The sequence below is a fragment of the Elaeis guineensis genome, chromosome 3 (assembly GCF_000442705.2).
Source record: "Elaeis guineensis isolate ETL-2024a chromosome 3, EG11, whole genome shotgun sequence".
NCBI lineage: Eukaryota > Viridiplantae > Streptophyta > Magnoliopsida > Arecales > Arecaceae > Elaeis > Elaeis guineensis.
Window position 1 is genome coordinate 45,911,062 of NC_025995.2, and position 14,474 is coordinate 45,925,535.

Here is a 14,474-nt window from a genome sequence, read left to right on the forward strand (position 1 = left end):
TCTAAGGTAAGTTTGGCATATTTGATCAAGTGGTTTTTAATTGGGAGCTATTTGTCTAGATGCGTCTACGGTGAGTTAAGGGCATATCCCTCCCACTAATCTCACTTATCTGGCCAACATAATAGATTATATTTTGATTAGGTCACTGTCGATTTGTACAGACCCATGCCATTAAAGTGAATCAGTGTGACAAATTTAAGTATCATTACACCAGCTTGTGTCTAATCCTTTACATGACTTGGTGAAGTCAGTGGGAGGATTTGTGGCTTGTAGGTCGACTTCTTCTCTTATTCTCAGATCAATAAAATCAAATTCTCTAAATTATTAGGTCCATAAAGTGATAAAGTTATGAGATAATTTGATCATTGCCTCCTATTAAGGTGCATGATAATGAGTCCAATATTCTAAATATGCATTGGAAGCACCACGCGCCTGGTGTCTATTATATATTAAAATTATCATTCATCATATGATCATCATGATGTACCTTCAGATCAATGCTCAGGTTGGTCGAGCCACACTCGAGCTTGGACATCTATTTATTGGATGCACTTAGTGTGCCATGTTAATAGTTGGATCTAACCAGAATTTTTAGTGGAGGTGCCACATGCCTGCTGAAGGGATGCCTGGGGCAAAACTTATGGCTAGAAGTTGTTTGAAGAAATAATTTGTTATGAATCTACCCATGGATGCACTAGTGTTGGCCGAGCCACATTCGAATCTGAATGCAATCCGTGTGGATTCTAGTACCCATTAAGAAATTAGTGTAATTTTTTGAGTTGGAGGTAGAGGCTACTAATTCATAAAAATAGTGGGAGGACCTTTAGACTAAAGTCCATATCTTCATGATCAAAAAAAAAAAATTCATATACTAATAGGCTAATATTTTTTCTTTCAGTTATGGCCAACACACTATCCCTCTGTATGCTGTTAGACAATGACAGGCTCATCGGACCCAACTTTGATAGCTGGTATCGAAAGTTGAAGATCGTATTGGAGCATGAGAGGATTTTGTACGTCCTTACAGATCAGACATCTGGAGAACTTGTAGTCAATGCTCCTTATGCCGTGAGAGACACTTACATGAAGTGGCTCAATGACCGTATGACTGTGCGTTGCGTGATGATGGCAACCATGAATGATGAACTTAATTATAAGTTCGAGGATGCATAGCCAGATGAGATCATTCAAATGTTGAATGAGTCCTTCGGCACCCCTGAAGATGTAGAGAGACACAAAACCTCCCGTGCAGTGTTCAATGTCTATATGCGAGAGGGAGCTTTAGTCATCGATCATGTATTGTATATGATTGAGCAGATTGAATACCTTAGCAAACTTGACTTTTTATTGCATGAATAGTTAGACAAGGATGCTATCCTCAATTCACTACCGAAATCCTACCTATCCTTTCTCAGTCATTATAGAATAATGAAGCTTGCGGTAAACTATCATGGTTTGCTAGGGTTACTGCAGACTTTTGAGAAGGATCACCAGCTCCAGAAGGAGCCAATGAACTTAGTGGGAGATTCATCTGTACGGTGTCGATCATCTAGGAGAGAAAAAAAGAAAAAGGTGCAGAAATCCCATGCCGTTGATCCCAAGCAGAGCAAACGATCAAAAATTGACAAGAGCCAGAAAGAGTGCTTCTTCTGCAAGAAGCTGGGTCATTGAAAAAGAAATTGTCCTGCTTACATAGCCACCCTTGATCCAAACAGACCTAAAAATAAGAGAAAGAAGCAAGCGGTTGCTTCGCAAGGTACTTATATGATAACACCTTATAATTTTTTTGTTTGTGATACTACTACCTGGGTATTGGATACCGAAAGTCCTATTAATATATGCAATTCATTGCAAGGACCACAGGTAAGTAGGAAGTTTTGAGAGGGTGAGTGATTCCTTAATGTTGGAGATAGAAGTCTTGTTCCAGTTCTAGCCTTGAAAACTTTGCAGCTTGTCTTCGAGTCTAGTAGTGTCATGTTAAATGATTGTCATTTTTGTCCCTCCTTTTTGATGAATGTCATCTTTGTATGCCTTATGGCCAAACTTGTTACAAGTTTATAATAAAGGATGATTTTTGTGATATCATTATGAATGATACTATAATTATGCGTGGACAATTGAAACATGGCATATATATAATATCATGGCCTGTTAGTGTAATGTACACACTCTGTAAATACCCTAAATTAGATAATGTCAGTGAATCCTACCTTTGGCATTGTAGGTTTGGTCATGTGAACAAGAATAAGATTGACAGGTTGATCAAGAAATGTGTCCTTGAGATAGATGATTGTGAATCATTGCCTACCTGTGAGTCCTGTCTACTTAGTAAGATGACTAAGTCACCTTTTAAGAAAAAAGGTGAAAGAGCCAGCGATGTCCTAGGTCTAATACATACTGATGTATGTGGACCTATGACCATAATTGTCAGAGGAAGATACTACTACTTCATTACGCTTATAGATGATCTATCGAGGTATGGATATGTTTATCTTATGAAGCATAAATCAAAATTATTTGAAATATTCAAATGATTTCGTACTGAAGTAGAGAAATAAACTGAAAAGAGTATTAAGATCCTTCAATTAGATCGAGGTAAATACCTCATCAGTGAGTTCCTGATATATCTAGAAGAGAATGAGATTCTCTTACAGTGGATCCCTCCTGGAAACCATAACATAACAGGATATCAGAGAGGAGAAATCAAATCTTGTTAGACATGGTCTGATCCATGATGGGCTTTATGAGTCTACCAATTCTCTTTTGGAGATATACTCTAGAAACTGCCTGCTATATTTTGAATAAGGTGCCCAGCAAGTCTGTCGATAAAACTCCATATGAGATATGGACTGGATGTAAGTCGGTGCTCTCACACCTTAAGATCTTGGGGTGTCCAGCTTATGTCAAGCATTTAAAGACAGATAAACTTGGACCGAAGTCTGACAAATGCTTATTCATAGGGTACCCAAAGAAAACTAAAGGGTACTACTTCTACCTCACTACAGAATAAAAGGTGTTTGTCAGCAATCGAACAGTCTTTTTGAAAAAAGAGTTCTTTGGTGAAGGAGCTAATGCCTGTAAAATTGAACTTGATGAAGTTCATGATGAAGAAAAATATGATAGTTTTGTACATATATTTTTAAAATTTTATAGTGAAATATACATAGATTAAATAATTTAATCTATAATGCATGCATAGATCAAATCTAAAATCACCATACAGAATCCATGACATGAACTAATATGCATGTATGTAAATCTAAAATCTAAAATTCAGCAAGTATAGATCATATCTAATTTATATTTAGATCATATCTAAATATTAATTGAATTCAAAACTTCATACCTGAGCATAGGTAGCAGATCATTACATCTGAAATCTATGGTAGTTGGTTCTTCATGTGCTCGACAACCGCATACGTGTCCGACCACTATAGGTATCCATATAAAGCCCATGTGCTGATCGATGACCCCAGGAGTGCTAGCTCATGAAAATACTATGTTTTGACTAATTTTAGAGGAACATGAAGAGGATGAAGAATAAAGAGACCCTCTCCTTTTCTTCCTGAATCCACACATCAAATCTCTACAATAGAGATCAAGAGAAGAACCTTTTCTTTTCAATTTTTCCATGCATAAGAGAGAATATTTCTCTCTTCCTTTCACACCTTTGAAAAAAACTTTTTTTCTCTAATTTTTTATGATAAAAATTAGATCTAATCTAATTTTTCATGATGAAAATCATATAAAATTTTGAGCCCTAGAAGAACCCAAAAGAAAAACCCAAGAGAAGAACTATTCTTCTCTCTTCTTCTCCCTTTTTCTCCTTGATCTAGAACTCGAGGAAGCCTCAAACATCCAACCATATTTTTTGGTATTTTTTTTTTAATTTTTATGTTAAAAATTAGATCTAATTTAATTTTTTTTTAAAAAAAATAGAAAAAAAATCTAAAAAAAGAACTCCTTCAAGACTGCGCATAAGAAAGAAGACCCATCTTCTTTTTTTCTCTTTCTCTCATTGGGAAGAACTTTTCTTCTCCCATTTTCTGCTATATAATCAGTAGAGAAGTGATGCATAGTTGTTGATAGCACCAAAAATAACTCTACTCACTACGTAGGTAGGATGAGTCGAGATCGTATCCTCAGGGACCTTGAGCTAAGTTGAGATTATAAAATAAAAGAAAGAAGTGTTGTTTTGATTTAGAAAATAAATTATCTTAAAATTGATGTAATTAGAAAATAAAGAGCTCAGGAGTTTTGAATTAATTTTGTACTAGTAGAGTTATATTTTTTTTTTAATTAAATAGATGCGATTAATCTTAGAAAAAATATCTATCTTTCCTCTACACACCCCGTACCCATAGATCATGGTGCATCTCCAAAAAGTACTAGGTAAACAACTCTTCTTTCCTCGGCATGTCCTGTACCCGTAGATCACGGCACGTCTCTAAAAAGTAAAAGTTGTTCCTAATATTAATCTAACAGGAAAGCATAAATAAAAGCATATGAAAGAGAGCAAATAAAGAACTCATGATGATTTAAATGAAAAGCATAATCTTTATTGCATATAAAGAAATACAAAAAAGTTTAGAACAATAAACCCACTCTGTGTCGTTACAAAATTTTTTCTCCACTCCCGAGACTGCTAGCCTAGCTGCTCATGGAGTAGTCCCTTTCTATTCCTCTATGCAAGGCTCTAGAAGAATTTCTGGGCTCCCCCTCCAATGGGAGTACAAAAGCCTTTTTATAGGTATTAGGAGGGAGGAGTTTTACATGATTTTCCGATATGAGACTAAAGAAAATACTAAGAACTAAAAGATGGATGGATGAGATGGAAAGATCACAAGCAGATAAAGAAAATACAAATTCTTCCTCTTGAAGTATTTTTAAGTATATATTTTTTTCCTTTAATTTTCAGATCCATCGCCCGTCTGTTCGCCACTGTGTCCGCACGCACAACTCCTCGTGAATACGCCATGCCGTGCGAACCTGCGGTGCCGTGCGAACCCGCCGTGCCGTGCCCATCGTGCCGTGCCCGCTCGCGCGTTCGCTTCCACGTGAACCTTCCGCGCGCCCGACCATTAGCTGTTTATGCTCTAAATTACAAAAAGAAACTTTTGTTTCTTTAAAATGACATCTATATCCTTTTTGGGTTCCTTGCATAGTATTTTTATTTTCTATAATACCATATGCATCCTTCTTTTATTTAAATTTTATTTTAAGTCCAATTTTCTTCAAACTTGAGTTTTTTTGATCTACGAATCGAACTCTTTGTAACAGCGATCACCTTTCCTGTAAAACATAAAAGGAAGCATCAAATTCTTAATAAATAAAATAAATTAAATATAATTTTTTACTTTAAATGACTTAAATTAAGTGTTTATCACACCCCCCAACTTAAATTTTGCTCGTCCTCGAGTAAAATAGATATATCAGCATTGTGTACTGACTCGGTCTTGAATAAAAAGTTAGGTTAGGCATCCCAAAAGGTAGATGATATCTGGTCAGACCATTAAAGAGATACTTCATTGGATTATCAATTTGACCCAATTAATGGCTGAGTATTAACTAAAGAAATTTCAAGAGTTTTCTTTCACCAACTCCCCACTTTACTCTTTAAATCCTCTAACTTAATGTGAGAGAGGTTTATTATCTTCTTACAATTTAGTCCCCTTATTATCCACTTCTTTTTTTTTTTTAATATTGCCCACCTTTTTACGCGAACCACAACACTTACTTAGGTGAAGGGGCCTGGTTACTCAGTAGGAAATCAATATTTTTTTTTTAAGTAAATTTTAAGGAGAATTTTTGCATACCTCGATCTTTCCACCCAATCTCTCATGAAGCAGATTCTTTATGAGATCAGTAAGAAGAGGGTTGTAGAATTACTCCTAAAATTTGATCTAGTCTAAACCCTACCATTCATTGAGTTTTCTTAATATTTTATTCCTCAGTATCTCTAAAATTATCTTGACCGTTAATCATTCATTGATTAGGATGCCTAATTGACTCTTAATCAAAATAAAATTTGGATACACAAAACTAATTATTTCTGACCATACTCGAGGATTTGATTAATTTTCTTCCCCCCCAACTTAATCTACATTATCCTTAATGGAGTAGGAAAGCAAAGAAAATAAAAGGAGAGAGTGTACCTGGGATAATTTTGCTTCGAAAGTTGAAGATAGCTTCATTGATTACTAGGTTCTTGTTCTAAATTTTTGCAACTACAGTAAAGTAAAAAAAATATGAAATCATTGGGTTGCCTCACAACAAGCGCTAAGTTTTACGTCTTCAGCCAGACGTCAAGTTTATTATTCATTATAAAGTGGATCACACAAGTAGATGGTGTCGATTCATTCTTTATATGCAATTTCATCTACATATGGCTTCAGACGTTGGCCGTTTACCTTAAATGTATTGCCATTCCGGGGGTCATGAATTTCAATTGCTCCATGTGGGAATATTTGTGTGACAATGAAAGGTCCATCCCATCAGGATCGAAGTTTACCGGAAAAAAGGCGTAACCTGGAATTGAAAAGCCATACCTTTTGATTTAGCTCAAATAATTTTCTAGAGATATATTTGTCATGAAATATTTTGGTTCGAGCCTTGTAAATTCGTGAACTCTCGTATGCATCGTTGCGAAGTTCTTCCAGTTCATTGATTTGCAACCTTCGATTAGAACCTGCATTCTTCATGTTAAAATTAAACATTCGTATGGCCCAGAGTGCACGATGTTCTAATTCAACTGGCAGATGGCAAGCTTTGCCATAAACTAATCGGTAGGGTGACATACCGATAGGGGTTTTAAAAGCTATACAGTAAGCCCATAATGCATCATCTAAGTGAAGAGATCAATCCTTTCTATCAAGCCTAACCGTCTTTTCTAAGATATGTTTAATCTCCCAATTTGACACCTCTACCTGACCATTAGTTTGGAGGTGATATGGTGTGGCCACTTTGTGTATAATATTATATTTTTTCATAAGTGCTTCAAAATATTTATTCATAAAATGAGTCCCCCCATCACTAATGATCACCCTTGGGAAGCCAAATCGACTAATGATATTTCATTAGATAAAACTAGTTACAACTTTATTATCATTAGTCCGTGTAGCTATTGCCTCCACCCATTTTGACACGTAATCAACTGCCACCAAAATATATTCGAATCCAAATGAGGCTGGAAAAGGTTCCATGAAATCAATCCCCCAAACATCGAAGATTTCTACTACTAAAATGGGGGTCAGCGGCATCATATCCTTCTTGGATAAATTTCTTGTTTGCTGACATTGCAGACAACTTCGACCAAATTCATGTGCATCCTTGAAAAGCGTTGGCCAATAAAACCCACTCTGCAGCACTTTTGCTGCAGTTTTTCTTCCACTAAAATGTCCCCCACATGCCAAAAAATGGCAAAAAGTAAGAATGCTTTGAAATTCATTTTCGGGGACACAACGGCGAATAATTTGGTCAGGACAGTATTTGAATAGTTCAGGTTCCTCTCAGAAATAATGTTTAATTTGCGAGAAAAATCGATCCTTTTCTTGTTTTATCCAGTGAGAAGGTACTTGTCCTGTTGACAAGTAATTGACAATTGGGTAAACCATGGAGGACTGCTAGAGAAGATTGCGCAAAGTTGTTCGTCAGAAAATTTCTCTTTGACCTCATCTATGCCTATCGTGTGTTCAACTAAGATCCTGGAGATGTGATCAGCTACCACATTCTCGGAATCCTTTTTATCTCGGATTTTCAGATCAAATTCTTGTAAAAGAAGGATCCATCTAATCAAACATGGTTTAGTATCTTTCTTTGAGAGGAGATGTTTCAGAGCCGCATGATCTGAGTAAACTAGAACCTTAGACCCTAACAGATATGAGCAAAATTTTTCAAGGGCGAACACTACTGCTAGTAGCTCTTTTTCTGTTGTGGTGTAGTTTAATTGGGCATCGAAAAGAGTCTTGCTAGCATAATAAATTACGTGTGGCTCCTTATTGATTTTTTGGCCTAAGACGGCACCTATTGCAAAGTCAGAGGCATCACACATAATCTCAAATGGACTAGACCAGTCAGGGGGTTTTATTATGGGTGCTGTTGTCAGGACTGTTCGTAATGTGTTGAATGCTTTCAAACAGTCTTCGTCAAAGACAAATGGTGTGTCCTTGGCTAACAGATTGCACAAGGGTCTTGTAATCTTGCTAAAGTCTTTGATGAAGCATCTATAAAATCTGGCATGACCTAAGAAGGATCGTATTTGTCAGATCGAAGTAGGGGGTGGTAGTTTTGAAATGACCTCAACTTTAGCTTTATCTACCTCGATTCCTCTTTCAGAAATAATATGTCCTAATATAATTTCTTTCCGCACCATGAAATGTCTCTTTTCCCAACTTAGGACCTGATTTGTCTCCATACACCGTTTAAGAACTTTGGAAAGATTATGGAGACAATCCTTAAAGGTGATTCCAAACACAAAAAAATCATCCATAAAAACTTCAAGACATTTGTCCACCATATCCAAAAAAATGGCCAGTATGCACCGCTGAAATGTAGCGGGTGCATTGCAGAGCTCGAATGGCATACGTCGAAAAGTGAAGGTGCCATAGGAGCATGTGAAGGTAGTCTTTTCTTGGTCATCCAAAAATATAGGTACTTGATTGTACCCTGAATAACCATCAAGAAAATAGAAGAAACTTTGTCCTGCTAACCGTTCTAAGATTTGGTCGATGAAGGGTAATGGAAAATGGTTCTTCCTAGTAATGGCATTTAGTTTTCTATAATCTATGCATACTCGCCATCCAAATGATATGCGAGTGGGGAGTAGTTCACCTTCTTCATTCTCAACCACAGTAATACCTAATTTTTTAGGTACTACTTGAGTGGGACTGACCCATTTACTATCGGATATGGGGTAGATGATTCCAGCATCTAACCACTTTACCACCTCTTTCTTTACTACTTCACGCATGTTTGGTTTCAATCTCCTCTTCATATCTCGATGGGGTTTGGCATTTGCCTCAAAATGAATATGGTGCATGCAAATGGAGGGGTCAATTCCTTTTAAATCGGCAATGGATCAACCGATAGCCTCTTTGTGTTCCTTTAGAATACCAACCAATTGTGTTTCCTGATTAAGGGTCAAGTCTGATGCAATGATTGCCGGGAGGGTGTCATTGGGTCCTAGAAATACATACTTGAGCATAGTAGGAAGGGGTTTCAATTCTAACATAGGTGGTGATTCTAAAGATGGGACTATTGGTGTACTGGCTAATGTGGGCAATGGCTCATACTTGATTGTCCATGGAGGAGTGGTTTTATCGTGTGGTGTATCCAACAAGGTGTTAACTTCTTTCATATATCCCTCAAAATCATACACTCCAAAGTGAGCCAAGCAAGTATCTAAGGGGTCTGGTGCTAGAATTATGGGTGTTGCATCTTCTATAATGTCTTCTAGTGTATCTACTTCGAAGCAACTATCCATTGATGGTCCTTGGGAAGCACCAAACACATTCTGTCTCAGTTTCTTATTCCCAAATGATATGTCCATGACTCCTGTCCTACAATTAATGCATGCATTTGCCATAGCTAGGAAGGGTCGTCCTAAGATGATGAGAATTTATCTTGGGTTACCACTTAGTTCCATGTCGAGAACCAGAAAATCAACTGAAAAGTAAAACTCATCTACTTTGACCAAGACATCCTCAAGCATTCCACGTGGTTCCTTAATTGATTTGTCGGCTAACTACAGTGTGACTGATGTGGGTTTCAGTTCTTCGAATCCAAAAAGTTCATACACCAAACTAGGTAAAAGATTCACACTTGCCCCTAAGTCCAGAAGAGCTTTTTCAATGTGATAATCTCCTATAACACAGGAAATGATGGGGGCTCCTGGGTCCTTAAGCTTTGGAGGAGTGGCATGCTGGAAGACAGAACTAGCCTATTCAGTGAGGCATACTTTTTGTGAGATTTGTGATCTAGATTTATGTTTTTGGGTGCACAAATCCTTCAAAAATTTGGCATAAGCTGGGACCTATTTGATTGCGTCTAGAAGAAAAAGATTAATTTGGACTTGCTTAAACAATTCAACATCTCGTCAAGTCTTCCTCCCTTCTTATCTGCAGGAATAGGGGCTTTCAGGGCATCCGAAAATGGGGCTTTAGACAAGTAAGATGATTTCGGTGCAGTTGGTTCATTCTCTATTTTAAGGTCCTCATTGTTCTTGGGTGATTTGGCTTCGGTTAGAGGTTTAGGGTTGGTCTCATTGGTTTTACTAGTGTGTTCAATGACCTTTCCACTTCTCAGAGTCATGATTGATTTGGCATGTTCAGAAAAAGCTTCTAGGGTATTAGAGCTCTCAATCACAAATTGCCCTCTTGGGTTGCTCTCGGGTTGGCTAGGTAATTTTTCTCCTTCCCTCCTACTGAATGCAGTCGCTAGTTGACCTATTTGGGTCTCTAGCTTAGCAATGGATTGTGTGTGGGAGTTAAGGGTTTGAGTGTTGACTTCTAATCGTTCTAGTACTTTCAGAACTTTTTTCTCAAAAGCTGAGCTGTGACTAGTAGTAGATGGTTGAGGAGCATTTTGAAATTAATGGTATGGTCCATGCCTATATGTTAGGTCCTGATATTGAGGTCGAGGTGCGGCAGGGCCAACCACTGGTTGTGGTCTCCAGGAAAAATTTGGATGGTTTCTCCAGCCGGGGTTATAAGTATTTGAATAAGGATCGTTTCCTGGTCTGCAAGCTTGTTGGACTTGAGCTTGCTGAACCTACTCATGCACAAACTCAGGAAATTGAGGTGCGGTTGGGCATTCACTAACAAACTGGTTCGGACTTGCACACAATGCATAAACTTCTTGGATTGGGTTAGGTGGAATCGGGGATTGTCCAGTATTTAGAAGACGATCTAATTTTTAGGACAGTTCAACTATCTTACTGTGGATATCTATGACATTTCCAATCTGATAAATTCCACTTCTTTTTTGTTGAAGCATGGGTTGTTCTCTAGAAGTGGCAGACATATGATGTAGGAAATTCTCACTAAGTGTTTCAAAGAGCTGCCAGGCTTCATCCTCACTCTTTAGCATGAATGTCCCACCACATGATGCATCAACCATTTATCGGTGTTTCTTCGATAGACCATCATAAAAACACTGACAAAGTTGCCATTTAAGGACAGCATGGTGTGGATATTTACGAATGAGGTCCCTTAACCTTTCCCATGTCTCATAAAAAAGTTCACCCTCCAATTGGGAAAAAGTAGTGATAGCTTTTCTAATTTGATTTATTTTTTCAATTGAAAAGTATTTCTTGAGAAATTCTCTCTGAAGATGTTCCCAAGTTGAAATGGTTATAGAGTCTAAGGAGTTTAACCAATGCTTGGCTTTGTCCTTAAGTGAGAAAGAGAACAGTTTCAACCTAAGGGCATCATCGGAGAAGTTTTGGATTTTTACTGTGGAACAAATTTCAAAAAATTCATCCAAGTGTTTGTATGGGTCCCCATTACTAAGTCCATAGAATGATGGCAACATTTGAATAATGCTAGACTTAATCTCATATTGGATAGCTTCTACTGGAGGTGCTTGAATGCATGGAGAGTAGGTATACGAGGATGGAGTGAAATATTCTTTCAATGAGCGTGGAGGATTAGCCTCACCAGGTGCAGCCATGTTTCTAACTCGAATAGTCCTAAGAGTCTTTTCTAATTCTTCGTCTAATGGTTGCAAGTCGGATTTTAGTGATCGTCGACCTAACATGCAACTAAAAGGTCTATATAGGACTATCCTAGTCTGTTAAGGATTTTTTTTTTTTTATTAAGAGGAGAAGAGGAGAGAAAAGAGTTCTAAAGAAGAGATCCTAAGAAGTCCTAAAACTAATAGAAGAATTAGTTGTGGTTTAGATTTTAATTACAATCAAGTTAGCACACAGTGGACTCTCGATCCTAAAGTTACCCTAGTTCCAGACAGCTCCTAACTGTAGTTAGCCTTCAAGCCCTCCAAGTTGGAGCTTGACCAACCAATTGGCCAGATAAGTGTAAGGTCGGTGGGAGTCCCCCCGTTGCTTTCCTTAGACACCAATTAAATTGGCCAGGTCAGCAAACAGAACCAATTAAAAATCACCTTCCTTCGAGCCCAGTCATCCCACAAACCACTTGCCTAGACACCAGCTAGCTGACCAAGTCTAACCTGGTTCAGCTTTCAGGGTCACTTGTCCTAATGAGCTCGAAATCTTTAAGGGTCAACGTCTAATTAATTTTAGATTAAGGTCTAGGTTATGCAAATGCAAAGGAGTGATTTGTGGGCCAAAGAAGGGTGATCAAATCTCCACTTTATCTTAGTTAATGGGTTGCACCCTTAAAGTTAATTATGGAGATGCAATGCAAAGAAACAAGGTGTCCAATCAAGTTAGAAATTTTTATATTTGAGGTTACGCTATTTTATTTAAGTGTTATGAAATGTCAGTGGCTTTTTTTTTTTTTTAATTCAACTGTGCCAAGATCCCCGACAATGATGTCAAAATTTGATGCGTAGTCATTGATACCACCAAAAATAACTCTACTCACTACGTAGGTAGGATGAGTCGAGATCATATCCTCAGGGACCTTAGGCTAAGTTGAGATTGCAAAGTAAAAGAAAGAAGTATTATTTTGATTTAAAAAATAAATTATCTTAAAATTGATGTAATTAGAAAATAAAGAGCTCGACAGTTTTGAATTAATTTTGCACTAGTAGAGTTGTATTTTTTTTTTTTTTAATTAAATAGATATGATTAATCTTAGAAAAATATCTATCTTTCCTCGACACACCCCGTATCCGTAGATCACAGCGTATCTTCAAAAAGTACTAAGTAAACAACTCTTCTTTCCTCGGCACGTCCCGTACCCATAGATCACGGTGCATCTCCAAAAAGTAAAAGTTATTCTTAATATTAATCTAATAGAAAAGCATAAATAAAAGCATATGAAAGAGAGCAAATAAAGAACTCATGATGATTTAAATAAAAAGCATAATCTTTATTGCATATAAAGAAATACAAGAAAGTTTAGAACAATAAATCCACTCCGTATCGTTACAAAATTTCTTCTCCACTCCCGAGACTGCTAGCCTAGCTGCTCTGGAGTAGTCCCTTTCTATTCCTCTATGCAAGGCTCTAGAAGAATTTCTGGGCTCCTCCTCCAATGGGAGTATAAAAGCCCTTTTATAGGTGTTAGGAGGGAGGAGTTTTACATGGTTTTTCGATGTGAGACTAAAGAAAATACTAAGGACTAAAAGATGGATGGATGAGATGGAAAGATCACAAGCAGATAAAGAAAATACAAATTCTTCCTCTTGAAGTATTTTCAAGTATATATTTTTTCCTTTAATTTTTAGATCCATCGCCCGTCTGTTCGCCACTGTGTCCGCGCGCACAACTCCTCGCAAATCCGCCATGCCGCGCGAACCCGCTGTGCTGTGCGAACCCACCATGCCACGCCCGTCGTGCTGCGCCCGCCCGCAAGTCCGCTCGCGCGTCCGCTTCCGCGTGAACCTTCCGCGCGCCCGACCATTAGCTATGTATGCTCCAAATTACAAAAAAAAACTTTTATTTTTTTAAAATGACATCTATATCTTTTTTGGGTTCCTTGCATAGTATCTTCCTTTTTTATAATACCGTATGCATCCTTCTTTTATTTAAATTTTATTTTAAGTCTAATTTTCTTCAAACTTGAGTCTTTTTGATCTATGAATCAGACTCTTTGTATCGACGATCACCTTTTCTGTAAAATATAAAAAAAATATTAAATTTTTAATAAATAAAATAAATTAAATATAATTTTTTGCTTTAAATAACTTAAATTAAGTGTTTATCAAGAAGCCTCTTTTTGATGCCCAAAAAACCAGCAAAGAAGTCTCCCAAAATTTCTTTAAGAAGAAGAGGAGAAAGAGGATGTTGGTGTGTGGGATGTTGGGGCGTCCAACTCTTAGACGCCCCCTCCTTATTTTTGGGCAACCACAAAAGAGGGGAGACACCCCTTCTTTTCTCATGAAAGAAACCAAAAAGGGGGTGCGGCACTTATGGTGGGGCGTGGGTTATTTCTCATGTTAAGAGGGATGTGGGGCATGGAGAATATTTAAGCACATGGGTTGGTTCCAGGTTGGTTCATAGTTGGTTAAGTCCTATTCCAAATAGAACTCAAGATCTTGATCAAACTCTAACTAATTCTTGGACTCAATCCTAACCAATTTAGAAATTAGTTATGACAAACTAACTAATTGGGTCCTAACCTAATTATGAAATCAATTAGGCTCCAATCCAATTGGGAATTAGTTAGATTAAAATCCCATTGATCCAGGGATTGTTTCTAAAAGGAGATCAAGGACTTCATTTGATATTAGAGCTTGATCCAATCAAGCCTATTATCCAATAGGGTTAGATCTAATTCAAGCCTATATAAAACTAATTGAATCATATTCAATTTAGAATTTGATTTGCATCC

General features: G+C 37.3%; 1 non-coding gene across 1 annotated transcript; it reads left to right on the forward strand.

The window, feature by feature from the left end:
* The first annotated feature begins 11,173 nt into the window (after positions 1 to 11,173).
* LOC140856742 (small nucleolar RNA R71) lies at positions 11,174 to 11,279 on the forward strand. Its single transcript, XR_012140346.1, has one exon. It is a non-coding gene; the product is annotated as a small nucleolar RNA R71 (small nucleolar RNA).
* Positions 11,280 to 14,474: the final 3,195 nt, after the last annotated feature.